At 42.7% G+C, this 16110-nt stretch overlaps 1 protein-coding gene across 14 annotated transcripts in view; it reads left to right on the plus strand.

Moving 5' to 3' along the window:
- Positions 1 to 16110, plus strand: part of LOC112645994 (uncharacterized) — a 197138-nt gene that overhangs the window by 12925 nt on the left and 168103 nt on the right. The window contains exon 3 of one of the 14 annotated variants that reach the window (XR_007408181.1): positions 14093 to 14343. The exons of 10 other annotated variants lie outside the window; for them this stretch is intronic. The gene's annotated coding sequence lies outside the window, so the exon portion shown is untranslated. Of the gene's footprint in view, positions 1 to 730; positions 1032 to 6841; positions 6973 to 14092; positions 14344 to 16110 lie in introns of those variants that run through there. 3 more of the 14 variants (XR_007408182.1, XR_007408175.1, XR_007408178.1) reach the window with 3 other exon arrangements.

Here is a 16110-nt window from a genome sequence, read left to right on the forward strand (position 1 = left end):
AAAGGCTAGAAAAAAGGGGCCTGGAGGATGTGTGGGGTTTGCCAGAGGAGGAGTTGAAGAAAGAGGCTCCTGGTTATGTGCTTGAACCAGAGCGAGTTCCAGCCTCATGCTGGACCTGTGCAGGCGTGGGTGGGACACCCCCAGAGCAGTGTAGCAAAACCTCTGAAAACTGAACTGGTAGTGGAGCCCTTGCCCTGGGTAGGGGCAACAGACTTGCATTCAAGGCCTTATTCAATTGGTTGACTGCTAAAACAAAAATTAAGATTCTCCAGAAGATTTCAGTGGGACCTAAAGTCTCACGTTACTCGAAGCATCCATACGATTCGAAGTTACATAACATACCCAAATCAGAAGCCATCAGGAAAAGGCGGCCAATTCTCAAGGAGAAAAGACACACAACAATCCCACAGTGTGGACATCAATTTGCTATTATTATGTTCTGTATCATGGTAAAAACACTTAATGGAAAGGTGGAATTTCTATATAGAGAAATAGGAAAATGTAACAGAACCAAGTGGAAATTTCAGGACTAAAAAAAATAAAATATTTTGAAAATTCCCTGGATAGCTCAGTGCAGAATGCAGATGACCAAAGAAAGAGCTAGTAAAAATAGAGACAGATCAGTGACAGTCAGTCTGAACAACAGAGCAAAATAAATAGATGGAGTGGAGCCTTAAGGACGTGAGAGACAATAGCTAAGTGTCTAACATTTTTGTGATTTGAATTTCAGAAGGAAAGAAAAAAAGAGACTGGTGTAGGAAAACAAAACAAAGCAAGACTTGAAGAAACAATGACTGAAAACCTCCCCAACTTTATGAGACACAACTTTACAGATTTGAGAAGCTCCGCAAAACCCAACCAAGATAAACTCAAAACTTAACCCAGACACCTCAAAATTAAATTGCTAAAAACCAAAAATGAAGAAGGAGAAAATCTTGAAATGACACATTATATATGGGGGAACGAGAATGTGTATTACTGCCTATTTCTGACATTGTGGAGGTTAGAAGACAGGGCAACTATGTTTAAAGTGCTAGGAGAAAAAAAAAAAAACCTGTCAACCGAGAATTATATATTCCATAAAATAGATTAGGAAGGAAGGCAAAACTAAGAAATTGTTACCGGCAGACCTGCTCCAAAAGAAATACCAACAGTTAATTAGGCTGAAAAGAAAAGATACGAAAGGTAATCTTGAAGCTTTAGGAATTAAGGTATGATAAAAATGGTAAATATCAAGGGCTGTATTTCTCCTTTTAAGTTCTTAAAATTATGACCATTGAGAGCAAAATTTATACATTTAGTGGGGTGTCAGTGCATAGAGATATAAAGCATTTTGACAGCTATACCATAAAAGGGAGAAGGCAAAGGAACCTGTACGGTTATAAAGTTTCTATATTTCACTGGTAGTGATAAGATGTTAAATTAGGTTGTAAAAATTAGAAATGCATTTTGTTATCCTCAGGGCCACCATGAGAATGAAATTGTGCAAAGGGTGTAGCTAAAACACCAACCCAAGTCTAAATGAAACACTGTAAAAACATTAAAAAAACACAAAGCCCAAATCTTCTAGAATTGCAAAATAGTCGGTGAAACTGAAATCCAGTGCGTGATCTGGTTCAAGCCCACTAAAGAAAAAAATAATAAATGGAAGACCAAATATACGAAAATTGCTCCCATAGCAACTTACTAGGATAGGTCTCCTGAGGCAAAGGAAGCAAAAGCAAAAATGAACTTCCTGGGACCTCATCAAAATAAAAAGCTACTGCACAGTGAAGGAAACAATCGACCAAACTAAAAGGCAACCTAGGGAATGGGAGAACACGTTCGCAAGTGACATATTTGATAAAGGGTTAGTATCCAAAATATATAAGGAACTTATAAAACTCAACACCCAAAAACCAAATAATCCAATTAAATGGGCAGAAGACATTAATAGACATTTCCCCCCAAAAGATGACCAACAGACCCATGAAGAGATGCTCAACATCACTCATCATCAGGGAGCTACAACTGAGAACCACAGTGAGATAGCCCCTCACACCTGTCAGAATGGCTAAAGTAAAAAACATGAGATAACAGGTGTTGGGAGGATGTGGAGAAGGGGAGCCCCCTCGCCCCGTGGGCGGGAATGCAGGCGGGGCAGCCCCTGTGGAGACGCGGAGGGCCCTCAGAGAGTCAAAAATAGAGCTACCCTACGACCCAGCAATTGCACTGCTGGGGATTTACCCAAAGATATAAAAATACTAGTTCAAAGGGACACATGCACCTTATGTTTAGAGCAGCATTATCTACAAGAGCCAAATTAGGGAAAGAGCCCAAGTGCCCGCTGATAGGAGAATAGATAAGCTGTAGTACGTGTGTATACACAGCATGTATGCACTTTCTATAGTGTGTGTAGACGTAGACATATATCTACGCATACACACTATAGAATATTTTGCCATAAAGAATGAAATCTTTCCATCTGCAATGAGGTGGGCAGAGCTAGAGAGTATTATGCTCGGCAAAATAAGTCCGAGAAAGACAAATACCATATGATTTCACTCCAAGAGGAATTGAAGAAGCAAACTAATGAGCCTGAGGGGAAAAAAGAGGCAAATCAAGAAAGACTCTTAGTGATAGAGAAGAAACTGATAGCAGAAGGGAGAGGGATCGGGGGTGTGGGGTGGGGAAGGTGATGGGGATGAAGGAGCGCACCTGTGATGAGCACGGGTGCTGCATGGACCCGCTCAATCACCGTATTATGCGCCTGGAACCAGTATTACACTGGATGTTCACTCCTGGGGTTGAATAAAAAACTTGAAAAGTTCCCCCAAATGTCTCTTGAAAGATTTTATTTTATTTTATTTTTTTATTTTTTTCTTGAAAGATTTTAAATCCTATGTAAAGTGAATTAATTGAATAACATAAACATCCCCCACTCCTATCTGACTTCATACGTATCAACTCATTGTTCACATTGAAAAAGATGCAGAGTTTGCCTGTGATTTGGAACCTCTGCAACTCGCTCCGCACTGGCGCGTGCCTACGCACTAGAAGGCGATGCGGTGACAGCGGTGTCGTGTGGTCTGCTCCAAGGGGGGAAGAGAATTTTGCTACGGTGCTTTCCAGGGTGCCCTCCCTCCTGTGGGCACAAATACACATTCGTGCTACCTTGAAGAAAGCGCTTCTGGAATTTCTGCATCTACCTGCCCTGAATTGCAAAATTCCTTGTTAACACTCGGAATTCCTCCGGCAGCTCAAAGGACGTGAACCACCAGGCTGAATGTGGAACCCAGCCAGATTCGGAGGGGGGGGGGCTCATGGACGCCTGCTCACCTCCTGCTGTCTTGAGGAAGCCACCTGCTGTGAGGCAGCGGAGGATCCCCTGGGCAGGACCGTTCCCTGAGGGCTGTGGAGGGAGGCGTTGCGGAAAATGCCACGAGAGCAGAATCTGGCCGTGATGGGCGACTTCAGAGCCTAGGGTTCGGGGGCTTCGTGTCAGCGGGGTGACGGGTCCTACGGGAGTCAGATAGGATGGGCCTTATAAGAACTAGAACACCTTTACCCCTTATCTGGCCAAGACCATCTCTCTAATTCTCGGAACAAGCCTGAACCGTGAGGCAGTAGACACCACATTTCACTGAGGAGGACGCAGCTTCCAGGAACGGTCGGTGTGTTCCGCGCTGACTCACCTGTCTAGCTCTAGGCCTCTGTTGCCACCGTGCCGTTGCCTGTGCAACTCTGAACGTCCCCGATGACAGGGGACATCTGAAGAGGCCGTGGTGTCTCGCCAAGCGTCGGCACCGCTACTCACCGACGGGCTTCTTCAGGTTACATCCGTAAGGCGGCCTGAGGCCCACCGCGGTCCAGGGCGCGCCTTCGCTTTGATGGAGCGTCTGCCTGAGGCCCTGCTATCCAGTAGGAGGAGGCCGTGGCCGCCCCTAAAGGAGTAGGGTCGGATTATATCCATTACCCTTTCTGGGACTTATAGACTGTTTGGTCAGACTTTGTGTATAGGCCCATTCGTGGCCTATTTTTAGGGTTCATGATAGACACACGCACACACACAATTTCTATCTCTGATTTTATGAAGTTAAGTGACTCACCGGACAGCTGAGGTTAACTAGTCACCCTGGAGACTTAGTAAGAGCGTGCCAGTAGGTGATCACAAATCCGCCATCCTCCAGACACAAGCAGGCCTTGCTTGAGCTCAGCCACCAGTGGATCGAGTCCCGGCAGGGCCTCCTGTACAAACATAGAACTGGAGAGGCCTGCACAGCTGTTCTAGGAGACCCCGAAAGGCTTGCCTTGCAATGCCACACACTCCACTGGACAAATATGTCCCCGAGGGGTCCTGTGTGTCAGGCACCGTGCCAGGCTCTAAGTGCACAGGGATAACGCGGCCGAGGTCCGTGACTTCTCAGCTCCCCCATCCAGACAGAAGGACCAGAAACAAAATAGTGGACCTGTGGCCGTCAGGGTTGTATGGGAAGCTACGGGAGGCCCTGGGGCAGCCCGTGATTAGAGCTGTGGTGGGAAGGTGGCAGGAGAAAGCCGGGGAAACTGGAAGAAGGTACTGGAATTAAATTGAATGGTGGATCTGGAATTCACCAGGGTCGTGGAGCAGGGGGCCCGGTAGCCCGAGGCCAGTGCAGGGGGAGGGGAGCGGGTGACCCCCGGCCCTGGCCTGTGAGCAGCAATGGGTGGCACGGACGTGGGGGACTTTGGGGAGGGTGCGGTGGAAATGGGGAAAGGAGGCAGGAAGGGTTCAGAGGACCGTGTCACCAGGAACGTGGCTCTATCCCGTGGGCTATCACTACCGTGACCGTAAAACGTACTGTCCAGACTGGGACGCCTCTGAGAGTAAGAGGAGGTGCTGAAGATCCTTGGAATTTAATTTTTTAGGTGTTTGTTGACCACCATATTGATTCTACTAAACTTTTTGAAGAGAAAAATGCCTTCTAAAAGTATTTCGTATATTAGAGCAAAATTAAACACTACATGAACAATGAAAATATGAGCAAAACAATTATTCTTGATAGTCCCATTTTAATCTGCTTTTTGCTTATAACTATCTCTAACACCATCCTATGAGAATTATTCTGAATATATTTTTCAATGTGATTTTATTTTTAATGTTTTAATAGAACAGGATTGTTTAAAGCTCTATTTTATGGTGCGTAGATTAGAATGTTTGAGAACTCCAGTGAACTGTTTGTTTTTGTTTTGTTTTGTTTTGTTTTTTTGAGAAAATATTCTCCTTGAAGGCACTGAAGAATGTTCAAAGCAAATTATGCTAAATGGAGGATGTTCTTAATTCAATTTTTTTTCATATTGAAATGTGTAAACATCTTGGGCTATTCCCCCTCGATTCACTGTACCTCCAACAAATATTTTCATAACAAAAATCATCAAATAAATTCTGTTTATGATATTCTCAAATTTTTGCCAAATACAAATGCTTTAAAATCACAGGCACTCTCAATTTTATTCCACTCCAGAACAGAATAAAAACTTACCCCATTAAAAACAACCATATCAAATGATTCCCCCTGTAAGTAATTTATTCTAAGGGACAATTATAGAATTTCAAAACTGAAACTAACATGCCCTTCAGACTCTTGTCATCTCATTTTTTTTTCGGTTCAACTTTTCTGTTGCTTTTAGAGGGATGAGTTTCAGTGACTTCCTTGTTGTAAGCCTTGTTTTTAGTAATCGAAATTCACTAAAAGCTTTAAATAATTGTAACTGTGTAAGTATACATATACACAAAATCTGAGATCTACAGTTCTCAAATACTATTGTATTCCCCCCCCCCCAAATACTACTGAATCTTGAATCCTGGAATACCATGACTTGTGTTGACAAACTTATGAATTACGTGGGTACCACAACCAATTCCAACAACAGTTTTGCATCGTTCTTGTCTTTAAATAGATTTCTTGAGATCTTTGTTTTATCACAATACCAGGCTCCATCAAAATTGCTAATTGTTTTACCACCACCACCACCACCACCACAACTATTTGCAGTATCGAAAATTTTCACTGAATGTACAACATCATTTGTAAAAATGTCAGATGTTTGAGCTATGCCAGAACGAACTATTCCATTTCATAAGTCGAAGACAATCGAACTCCTTTTCAATGAACGGATTTTCTTTTGGAAGCTGAAGACTCTGATGTGAAACTTGTAGTTAACTAATGGAGGTTTTTTTCCTGCTAATAGAGAGAGCAGCACGTTGAAAACTACCACTTTATATTTCTACTTGCACAAGAAAGCTTGGGATAAAAAGTGAGCAATATTAATTTAGAAGAGCCATTTGTTAGAAATGAAAAGTCTTGCTTTCCTGTGGGATAAGGAAAGTTGCCTTCTCTCCTGCACATACTGAATTACCACGTTTGGGCAGGATCTTTTAACTTTTAGAGTTGCTGATGTTTCTTCAGAAGTTCCGGGTCATCGGGTTTCCAGGTGGCTGCCGATACCAGTGGCACACACAGTGCACAGTGGATGGTGATTCTTGACAAATACTTGGCATGAGTTACTTTTTAGTCCTCGATTTTCTTGAAAAATGGAGATTGAGTCTTAATTTTTCATTAAGCTTGTGTTTTTTTTTTTTTTTTTTTTTTTGTTTGTTTGTTTGTTAGCTCATTGACCCTGGAAAGGTTTATGACAAAATAAAAATGTATTAACAGTAAGATATAATAATTTCTATATTATGCAACAAATGATTAACTTCTGTAGTAAGAACATTCAGAGCATCCTCTCTGTCCCCTTGAGCAGGGTTTCTCAGTCTCTATTTTCTGCACATATTTTCATTTATATTTAACTGATGATTTTCATGTTTCCACCTGACTAGCCAACTGTCTGCCTGGTAACTTCCTGCACGTTGGAGGCAGTGCCACTGGACGAGTTAACGGACTCTACCCAAATGTATCAAAGAGCAGTTCAATTTATGAATGAATTATGAAGAATAAATTATGAATGAAGTGTACTGTCCTTGGGAGATGTAAATTAGGTTGGATCTTGGAGGGACTGGGAAGAGAGAGTTGGATTATTACTGGCTGTCCTTCTTTTTTTTTTTTTTGTCCTTCTGATTTAATCAGACGCCTAAGAAATCTATTCACTGCACGTGCTTCTCACACCGTGCCAGAAGTCTACGGCAGAGGCTAGAAGTACAAAGCAGAGGCCCAGTAAGCACAACATGGCTTATTTTTATACAAATATAATTATTTGTAGGGATACATTAATACCCCTTCAGTTAGAAAAAAGAAAAGTAAAAATTCAAGACAATTGCTAAACTAGATGGGACACTAAGGATGAGAGGCAGAGCCCAGGACTGTCTTGGACAAGTGGGAACCTGTGGTCCCCTTAGCCAGAGGGGACTAGCTACAAGTTTTAATCAAGGGCATTATGTAATTACTTTTATGATTTGCAGGGATAAAGTTGGCTCCTGGCAATGAGTGGTACGGACACGGTAGGAAGAAGCTGTAAAAGAGCTGCCATGTTGGAGATTTTGGCAGTAGTAAACCGTTGCCTGCTTTTAAATATTCTGTTGTAGCTATTGTGTGATCTGTGTCATCTGAAAACTAGAGAATAGAGTTCAACAGAAATGTAACCCAGACAGGAAAGTTTTAGCAGGGGTTCACAGCCAGGTGCCGCAGAGCATGTAGCATTCTTACGGAGGTCGGAAAAAGCTGTCACAGACTTCTGGGTGACCCCAATAACCACCATCTCCTTCCTTCTCTGTGATGGGCTGTCTGGTTTTCAGTGGGGTCTGTGGTTTCTCAGCCTCTCTTGCAGCTTGTGGTAGCCATGCATCCAAGCTCTGGCCGGTAGGAACCACCCGGAGCGTCCTGTGCAGTTCCTGAAAGTACCCTTCACGGGTGGCGAATGCCCCCTCCCTTCTTCTTCCTTGCCACCTGGAATGCAGATGGTGGTGGCCACCTGGGTCAGGACGAGGGAGTCAGGTGCTAGAAGAATGGTGTTAGCATTAAGAGGAGAGAGTCTGGGTCCTTGCTTCCTGTCGCCGTGACACTGACCCCGGCAGGTGTCCCTCCACACTCTTTCATGTGAGAAAGAAATGAAGTTCTGACTGGTGTCCTAGGGTTGAAGCCATAATGATTTGGGGTTGCCTTGCTCGTCAGCCGAACTTCATTCTCACCGGGATAAGGAGCTTACATAGTATCATGTTCACGCAGTTTAAAAAGTCCTGGAAGTCTTACTTGATCTTTACAAAGGCAAGCCGAGCAGGTGAAAAAACCCCTTACCAAAGAATAAAACTGAGGTTCATACTTGATAAATAAGGGTCACACAGCTAGCTAGGGCTAGGTCAATATGTAATCTGAGGCCACCTCACCCCAAATTCAGTTCCCTTGTTACACGTGGAATTGGTACAGCGCCGATGATAAGAGAGGGGGCTTGTTAGGTGAAGGGGGGAGCCGGGGAAGATTCATTTTACCCAGGGCTCGCATCGAAGAGGGGTGACATGTCAGATATAGAAAAGCTCAAGGGTTATCCTCAAAGTGGTAAGTTTTATGTCTAATCTGCTTAACATACTACTGAATAAGGATGTCTTTGTGGATATTGTCATAGCTTATTTCGACATTCTGAGATCCGAAAGCAGAGTATGATGTCAGTGTAGGCAAATGAGTATCTTATGATTTAAAATCTGAGGGTGATAAATGTTATCATGAAGAGTTTTGTTTATTTTTAAAGTGATCTTTTATTAATATGTACCCGTTAGAGTAGCAGCCACATTAATTTTTTACCTTGAGAGACTAAGAGTGGGGGAGCAGATATGAATCATCATCTGTAGCAGTGTCAAGCCCCAGCTCTGCTAATGCATGTTCATCTACTGGTAGCTGGAGGATCTGAAAATCCAATACATTGTTTTCTGGAGGAAATTTTTGCTACCTCTTTTACGGGCTCCGGTAACCGGAAAATATTTGTGTATTATCATTTTTAAAAAATAATAGTGGGATTGAATTATAGAGCTAATTCTCTACAGTATGAAGGCAATTATTTTCATTGCCAGCAAAATCTATTATGGAGACTTTGTAGGTTCGAACTGAGGGGTTTGTTTGGAGACAAGGTCCTCATGAACTCTAAGATACATATTTTTAATATTTTGGAAACCAAAAGGGTGGAAAGGAATGAGAAGAGATCCGGTGTTACAGTCTCCTCGGTATTTTGTGGAACGTTACGGGTTTCTTCAAGTTCCCCTCAATATGCAGTTCCCAAAGGGGGCAACTGGGTGAATTCAGTCAGTAGCACAGAAAATGCTTGTTTTACGTGACTAATCCATCCTCGGAGCCTCAGGATGGCGGCTCACGGACAGACTCACGCTCGGCGCCTGACCAGGCCAGCCTATCATGCCAGTCCACTGACAGTGAAAGGAGGTAAAAAAAGTAAAAAAATAAATAGATTTTCCAATCTCACAAAACACGTTAGTGGGTGTTAAGCCAAAATTTTTTGATACATTGATGAGAATATTTAACTGGGCTAATCCCATGTCTCTCTTGAGATGTCAGGCTAAGCGTGTGCCTCGTGCCCCCTGACCCCACCATCCGACCGTCCTGTAAGGTAGTTTCGAGAGGGTTAAGAGGTCCTGCGGAGAAGTCCAGAGGCCATAGTTAATTGTTAGCAAGCTCTCTCTTTTTATTAGATTCTGTTTTTAAGATTAAGCGAAATCATTCCTCATACTTTCCTGTGATCAAAGGCATGAAAATTTGTCGCCTCCAAAGGCTGAAGGTGGCCCGTGGGGAGCACAGGGCAGGGCCTACTGGTTTCATCGTGTATTCTACGTGGGCTCCAAGGTTACCTCGCGGGCTTCGCGCGTGCTGGCGTCGCCCGGGCCACCTGAGCCACCCGCGTTACCTAATTCTCACTTCTCTCCCGGTCCAGGCGACTTGGAGAACACGGTGTCTCCGTGCTCTGAGGCCAGGGAGGTGCTCCTCGCCTTGGTTCACGTTTCCCAGTGGCCCCAAGGACGGACAGCAATCGGAATGAGGTCATTCTTAAATTCAGAGCAAAAGGTTTGAAGGATCCTGGGAGACCAGAGCTTGTACACACGTGGTTTGGGGAAGCCGATTCCCAAGGAGGAAAGCTGGGGCCTCAAGATAGAGACGGGACTTGGTCGTTCCCTGGCGCCCGTGGGGAGGGCCCTCCTCTTACCTGCCCTCCTCTCGCCTGCCCTCCTCTCGCCTGCCCTCCCCTGTGCTCCTGAAGCACCGCCGCTCAGCACCTGCTGTTTCCGTCCCTCTCCTACTGGGCTGTGAGCTGCTTGCGCTCAGAGACTTCTCTTGTGTTTATCTTCGCGTAAGTTGTAAGCAGTGCTTAACACACAGTCGGTGTGAATGAATGAATAGATTACAGATTCACAATATTGTTCCCGAGTAACCCTTTGATGTAGCTTATAATGTTATTTATAAAGCAACAGGCTTACCATAGAACTTTTGGAAAATACAGATGAAAGGAATAAAATACAACTGCTTGCTGTTCTACTACGTAGGGCGACCAATGCAAATATTTTTTATACCCTGCCAAACGTGATGACTGTAAAGTTCCAGGTCTGTAACTGTAAATTAGAAAAAACAAAAAACAAAAAACAAAAAAAGGCATTATGACACTCTTATCAGGTGCTTAAAATGCCCCTCTGTTGTGAATGTGATTCATGTGGATATGATTTCCCATATCCTATGTTCGACGACAGTACTCTTCATGATTAGAGTTGTTTTTATATGAAGATACCATAGCTTATGTGACCATTCTTCTATTTTTGGACATTTATCTGGTTTCCAATATTTCCCTTTAACAAACACCGCCATAGTGAGCACCCTCGTGTCCATCCCTGATGACTTCCTCAGGAAGTGTTTCTGGTGATACAGTTGTAGACAAAAACACCACATTACAAATAAATACCCCAAAGTGAAGTTGTTGGATCATACGGTGATTCTATTTATTTTTTGAGGAACGTCCATACTGGTTTCCAGAGTAGCTGCACCAGTTGTCATTCCCCACAACTGTGCACAGGGTTCCTTTCCTCCACATCCTTGCCAACACATTTCTTGTGTGAAGATAGTCATTCTTCCCGGTGTGAGGTGTCATTGTGGTTCTGATTCCCATTTTCCTGATGAACAATGACATTAATGATTCATGGACCTGTTGGCCATCTGTATGTCTTCTTTTTAAAAAAGTCTATTCAGTTCTTTTGCCCATTTTTAATAGGATCATGTACTTTTTTGTATTGAGTTGTATGAGTTCTTTATATGCCTTGGATATTAACCCCTTTATCAGATGTATGATTTGCAAATATCTTTTCCTATTCGGCAGGTTGCCTTTTCATTTGGTTGGTTTTCTTTGCCGTGTAGAAGCTTTTGAGTATGACGTAGTCACAGTTACTTATTTTTGCATTTGTTTTTGCTTTTGGTGTCCTGTTAAATTGTCACCAAGATATATGTCAAGGAGCTGATGACCTATGTGTTCTTCTAGACGCTTTATAGTTTGGGGTCTTACATTCAAATCTTTAATCCACCTTGAATTAATTTTTGTGTATAGTATAAGATAGTCTTAAGTTTCATTCTTTTGCATATGGCTGTCTGGTTTTCCCAGTACCATTTATTTAAGAGACTGTCCTTTTGGCATTGTGTGTTCTTGGCTCCTTTATCATAAATTAGTTGACCATGGGTTCGTTTGATTTTTTAAGATTTATTTATTTTCAGAGAGAGACAGAGAGATTGCATGTGAGTGAGTGGGGAGGCGGGGGAGGGAGAGAGAGAGAATCCGGAAGCAGACTCCCCACCGAGGGTGGAGCCTGACCCGGGGCTCCATCCCAGGACCCTGAGGTCATGAACCTGAGCTAAAATCATGAGTTGGCCACTTACTTGACTGAGCCACCCAGGGGCCCCATGCATGGATTCATTTGTGAATTCTCTCTTTTGTTCCATGATCTAAGTTTCTGTTTTTATGCCAGCACCACACTGCTCTAATTACTATAGCTTCTGTAATATAGCTTGAAATTAGGGAATATGATGCTTCCAGCTTGGTTCTTGTTTTCAAGATTCCTTTGGCTATTTGTGTGTGTGTATGTGTATGTGTGTGTAATTCCACACAAATTTAGGATTATTTCATTTCTTTGAAAAACATTATTTGATAGACATTGCACTTAATCTATAGATTGCTTTGGGAATTAGGGATATTTGAACAATATTGATTCCTCCATCTGTCAGGATGGAATATCTTTATTTTGTCTTTCATTTATTTCATTAATGTCTTATAGTTTCCAATATATAGGTCTTCTACCTCCCTGGTTTAATTTATTCCTAAGTATTTAATTTTTGATGCAATTATAAATGAGATTCTTTTCTTTTCATTATTAGTGAACAGAAACACAACAGATTTTTGTGCTTGATTTTGTATCTTCCAGCTTTACTGAAATCACTTTTTAATTGTAACAGTTTTTTGATGGAGTCTTTAGGGTTTCCTATGTATAACATGCCATCTACAAAAAATGACCATCTTACTTTTTCCTTTCCTTTAATTTTTCTTGCCTAACTGCTCTGGTGAGGACTTTGGTACTGTGTTGAGAGCACATCTTTGTCTTATTCCTGATCTTAGAAGAAAAGCTTTCAGCTTTTCATCTTTAAGTATGTTAGCTGTGGGCACATCATACATGGCCTTTATTATGCTGAAATATGATCCCTCTATACCCACTTTGTTGGGAATTTTTATCATAAATGGATGTTGAGTTTTGTCACATGCTTTCTCTGCATTTACTTAGATGATCACATGATTTTTATCCTTCATTTTGTGCATCACACTGACTCATTTGCAGCCGTTGAACCATCCTTATATTTCTGGGATAAGTCTCCCTTCATCAGGGGGTATGATCCTTTTAAAGTACTGGTGAATTTGTTTACTTTTATTTTGTTGAAGATGTTTGCATCTACTTTCATCAGAGATTGGCCTTTAATTCTCTTGTGGCAACTTTGTCTGGTTCTGGCATGAGCGTAATGCTGGGGGTACATGCATTTTTAAGATACTGGATGACATTGCAAAGTTGTAATAATTTATAATCTCACCAGTAGCATATGACGATTTCCATTTCTTTGAGTGCTTGCTATACCAGTAGGTGTGGTGATCTACATGTTAAAAAAAACACCCGTCAATTAAAAAATCTAAAAGCCACATTAAAATCATGATAGCAATGTGCCGTATCACTGCAATCACTGGTGGTTGGCCTAGCACTGATGGAAGCTTTGTGTGTCTGTGAGGAAAGCGGTCCACTTGGAATCTGCTGATGGCGTAGACACTGGCAACCAGGAAGAAGGATGTCCCAGCCAAAGGCTGATATGGCTGGGGCTGGGAGGTGTAGCAAGGGGAGAAGATAGAAGACACCGATGGAAAGTGTATAACCTGAATGGGCCAGGCAGTAGCCATGGTGGTGGCCAACTCAGAGCCCAAGGAACAGAGGCTGAGTCAGTCTGGGGAACAATCTGAGTCAGGTCTGAGGAACCAAAGAGAAGACATGTCATGTCGAATATTGAGAAGTCAGCAGCAGGACTAGGAGTGTGTGGAAGACCATGCGAGTCTGGAAGAGAAGGTTTTGGAAGCCCACATTTATGCTGAAAGTAAGAGTTGGATCGGGCGGGGTTTGTGAGCAGGTGGGTTTTGGTGTTCTGGAGATCAAGGAAGAAGAGACCTTTACATCAAAATCAGTCAGGGCTGGCTTAGCCACCCACTGTGTAACCTTGAGCATGGCACGGAGGCTGTGGTGTCTCAAGTTCCTCCTCGATTTTAAAAAAAGCAGGACTTAACAGTTGTGTTAAAATGATCTCCAAGATTCCTCCCAGCCCAGAAATTCTCCGCTTCTATCTCAAGTGAAAACACTGGGGGGTGGGGAAAAACCATTGTGCAACCATGGATTTAGCTCACATTCAGATTTATGCTTTGGGGTTATTACTTCTGGCAACAAATCATCACCCAGAAGTCCACTAATATGTTGAAATAACTACTCTGTGTTTTGAAATTCTGAACTGTGATGCCGCTTCAGTTTACTTGAATGAACAGTGGTGATATAATCTGCTGCAAATATTTCTTTTCTACCCAGGACATCTGTCATGTTCGACTCCTAACGGCAATCCATAAATGTGAAAGGCTGTGCCGTCAAGCATTTTCATTTCTCTGTGGGCCTTGTCACTAATGAGAACTTTGGTTGAGCTGAAAGGGATTGGAAATCTGAGGAAAGTATGGGACCAAAGCCGCAATAAATGTAAAGCGATAACTGCTTAATTTGAAGCGACACTTCTTCGTGTTTGGCTTTTCTAGCACTGCAAGTTGGGATGTTTGCCACTGGAAAGTCAAAATGCCTGCAAAAACAAATGCCCAGTGTTCAAATATCTGGTCTGTATCATTTATTTTTAATACTAAATGTGACATAGTGTAATGTTCTATCGATTAAATTAAACTGCATGGGTGAGGGAGATAGAATTTCAATCGAACTCTTAGATGAAAAATGAGCTGCTTGTCAGAGTTTTCCTGGCAATTGTCTAACATCCTGATGGATATTGGCTGGCTCCACTTAAACAGCTGGAACCTTACAGCCATCAAGCTGTGTCTACACAAGGGACGCCCTCCACCCAGGAGAAAAAATCTTGGGCCATTAATGAAGAGGGAAAGGATTTCTTGGCTAGTTGGGAGCTTTAATTATTGTTTCTTTTTTTCATGTGATTGACATCTTCTTGGAGATTTTGCCTGCTTTTGTGTGTGTGTGTGTGTGTGTGTGTGTGTGTGTGTGTGAAGTCATTATGATATGCTACACAGCTGCAATGTAGGATTTTAGAAGAGGCACTTTGCATTCAGTTCTCCTACTGCCTGTCCCCACTGCCGATGGAACAAGAAAGCCAATGTGTCTTGCTATCTGCCGTTTCAATAATGCTAATGTGTTTAGGGCTGGTGTGATCCAAATATGATGCTATAGGAAGGTGTTAACAAACTTCTAGATCCTAAGGAGACTTCTCTGGAGGGATAACAGCAGTTCATGGAGGAACTGTACTTTCTGCATTAGCATAGTTAATTTTGTTCCTTGCCTCCAAAAGGCTGGGCAAGAGTGATGTTTTTACGCCAGATCTATATTTCAAGGAAGGGTGGGGGTAGGGTGAGAATCTCCCTAGTGACTCTTTAGCTCAGAAATTCTTTCTTCTTTGAAACTTAGGATAAAGTGAATTTCCTATGAGGATATGAGGATACCTGGAAGGCAGAGACTCTGAGAGAAAAACGATAGGATGAGGCCATTCTGAACACAGCAGATGTGTCCATTGAATTAGAATGTTGTATCTGGTAACATCACCCACCTTGTGGATATGAAGATATGAAGTCAGGGTGTGTTTCTCCAAGGCTGTCCAAGGCCTAAGATCTATCCTTCAGGGACAGACGGTTTAGGTCAATATGCAGCGTGGAGAATCTAAACCATGGGAAGGGAACAAGGTCAGCAAAGCCAAGTAGGTGGACCAAGTCTCTGGAAACAGCCCAGCACAGGGAGATGCAGAGCATGAGGCACAACAAGGGTTGAGAGAAACCGTGAGTTTCCGTGGGAAGGCAGCAAGGAGGGCTTCTCAGCCATGTGTAGCGAAGTATGCAGTGCAAAAGGCAGAGAGACCAAGGTAGAGTCAACACACAGTAGTACGACCAGTCACTAGCAACGTAGTGGGAGCAGCCCCGAAGCAAGCTCCAAGCACCGGAAACTGAGCTTAAGTAAAGTCAGAGAGAAGGCATTATTATAAACTTGGACCCCAAAGAAAAGATGATGCAAAGAAGAGAACCACAGAGCAGAGGACGGTGGGACTGGGTCGCCGAATACTATGCAGCCACTTAGAAGACTGTGGAGATTTATTTGTTTTTGTATCAATGTCCAAAGATGTCTTGGTGGGAGTGACAGTGAACTGTGATCAGCTGGAGAAGAGAAGATGCACACACGTGTGGGTGTGTGTATGTGTGTGTGTATATGAATGTATGTTTGTATGTACTTGTATAATTTTTCAATGCATATATACTTATACAGAATGGATGGAACATTTTGAGAGGTTTTCACAGACTTAATACTGAGCCTCTCTAGGAAATAGGTCACAG

The sequence above is a fragment of the Canis lupus genome, chromosome 34 (genome assembly GCF_003254725.2).
Source record: "Canis lupus dingo isolate Sandy chromosome 34, ASM325472v2, whole genome shotgun sequence".
NCBI lineage: Eukaryota > Metazoa > Chordata > Mammalia > Carnivora > Canidae > Canis > Canis lupus.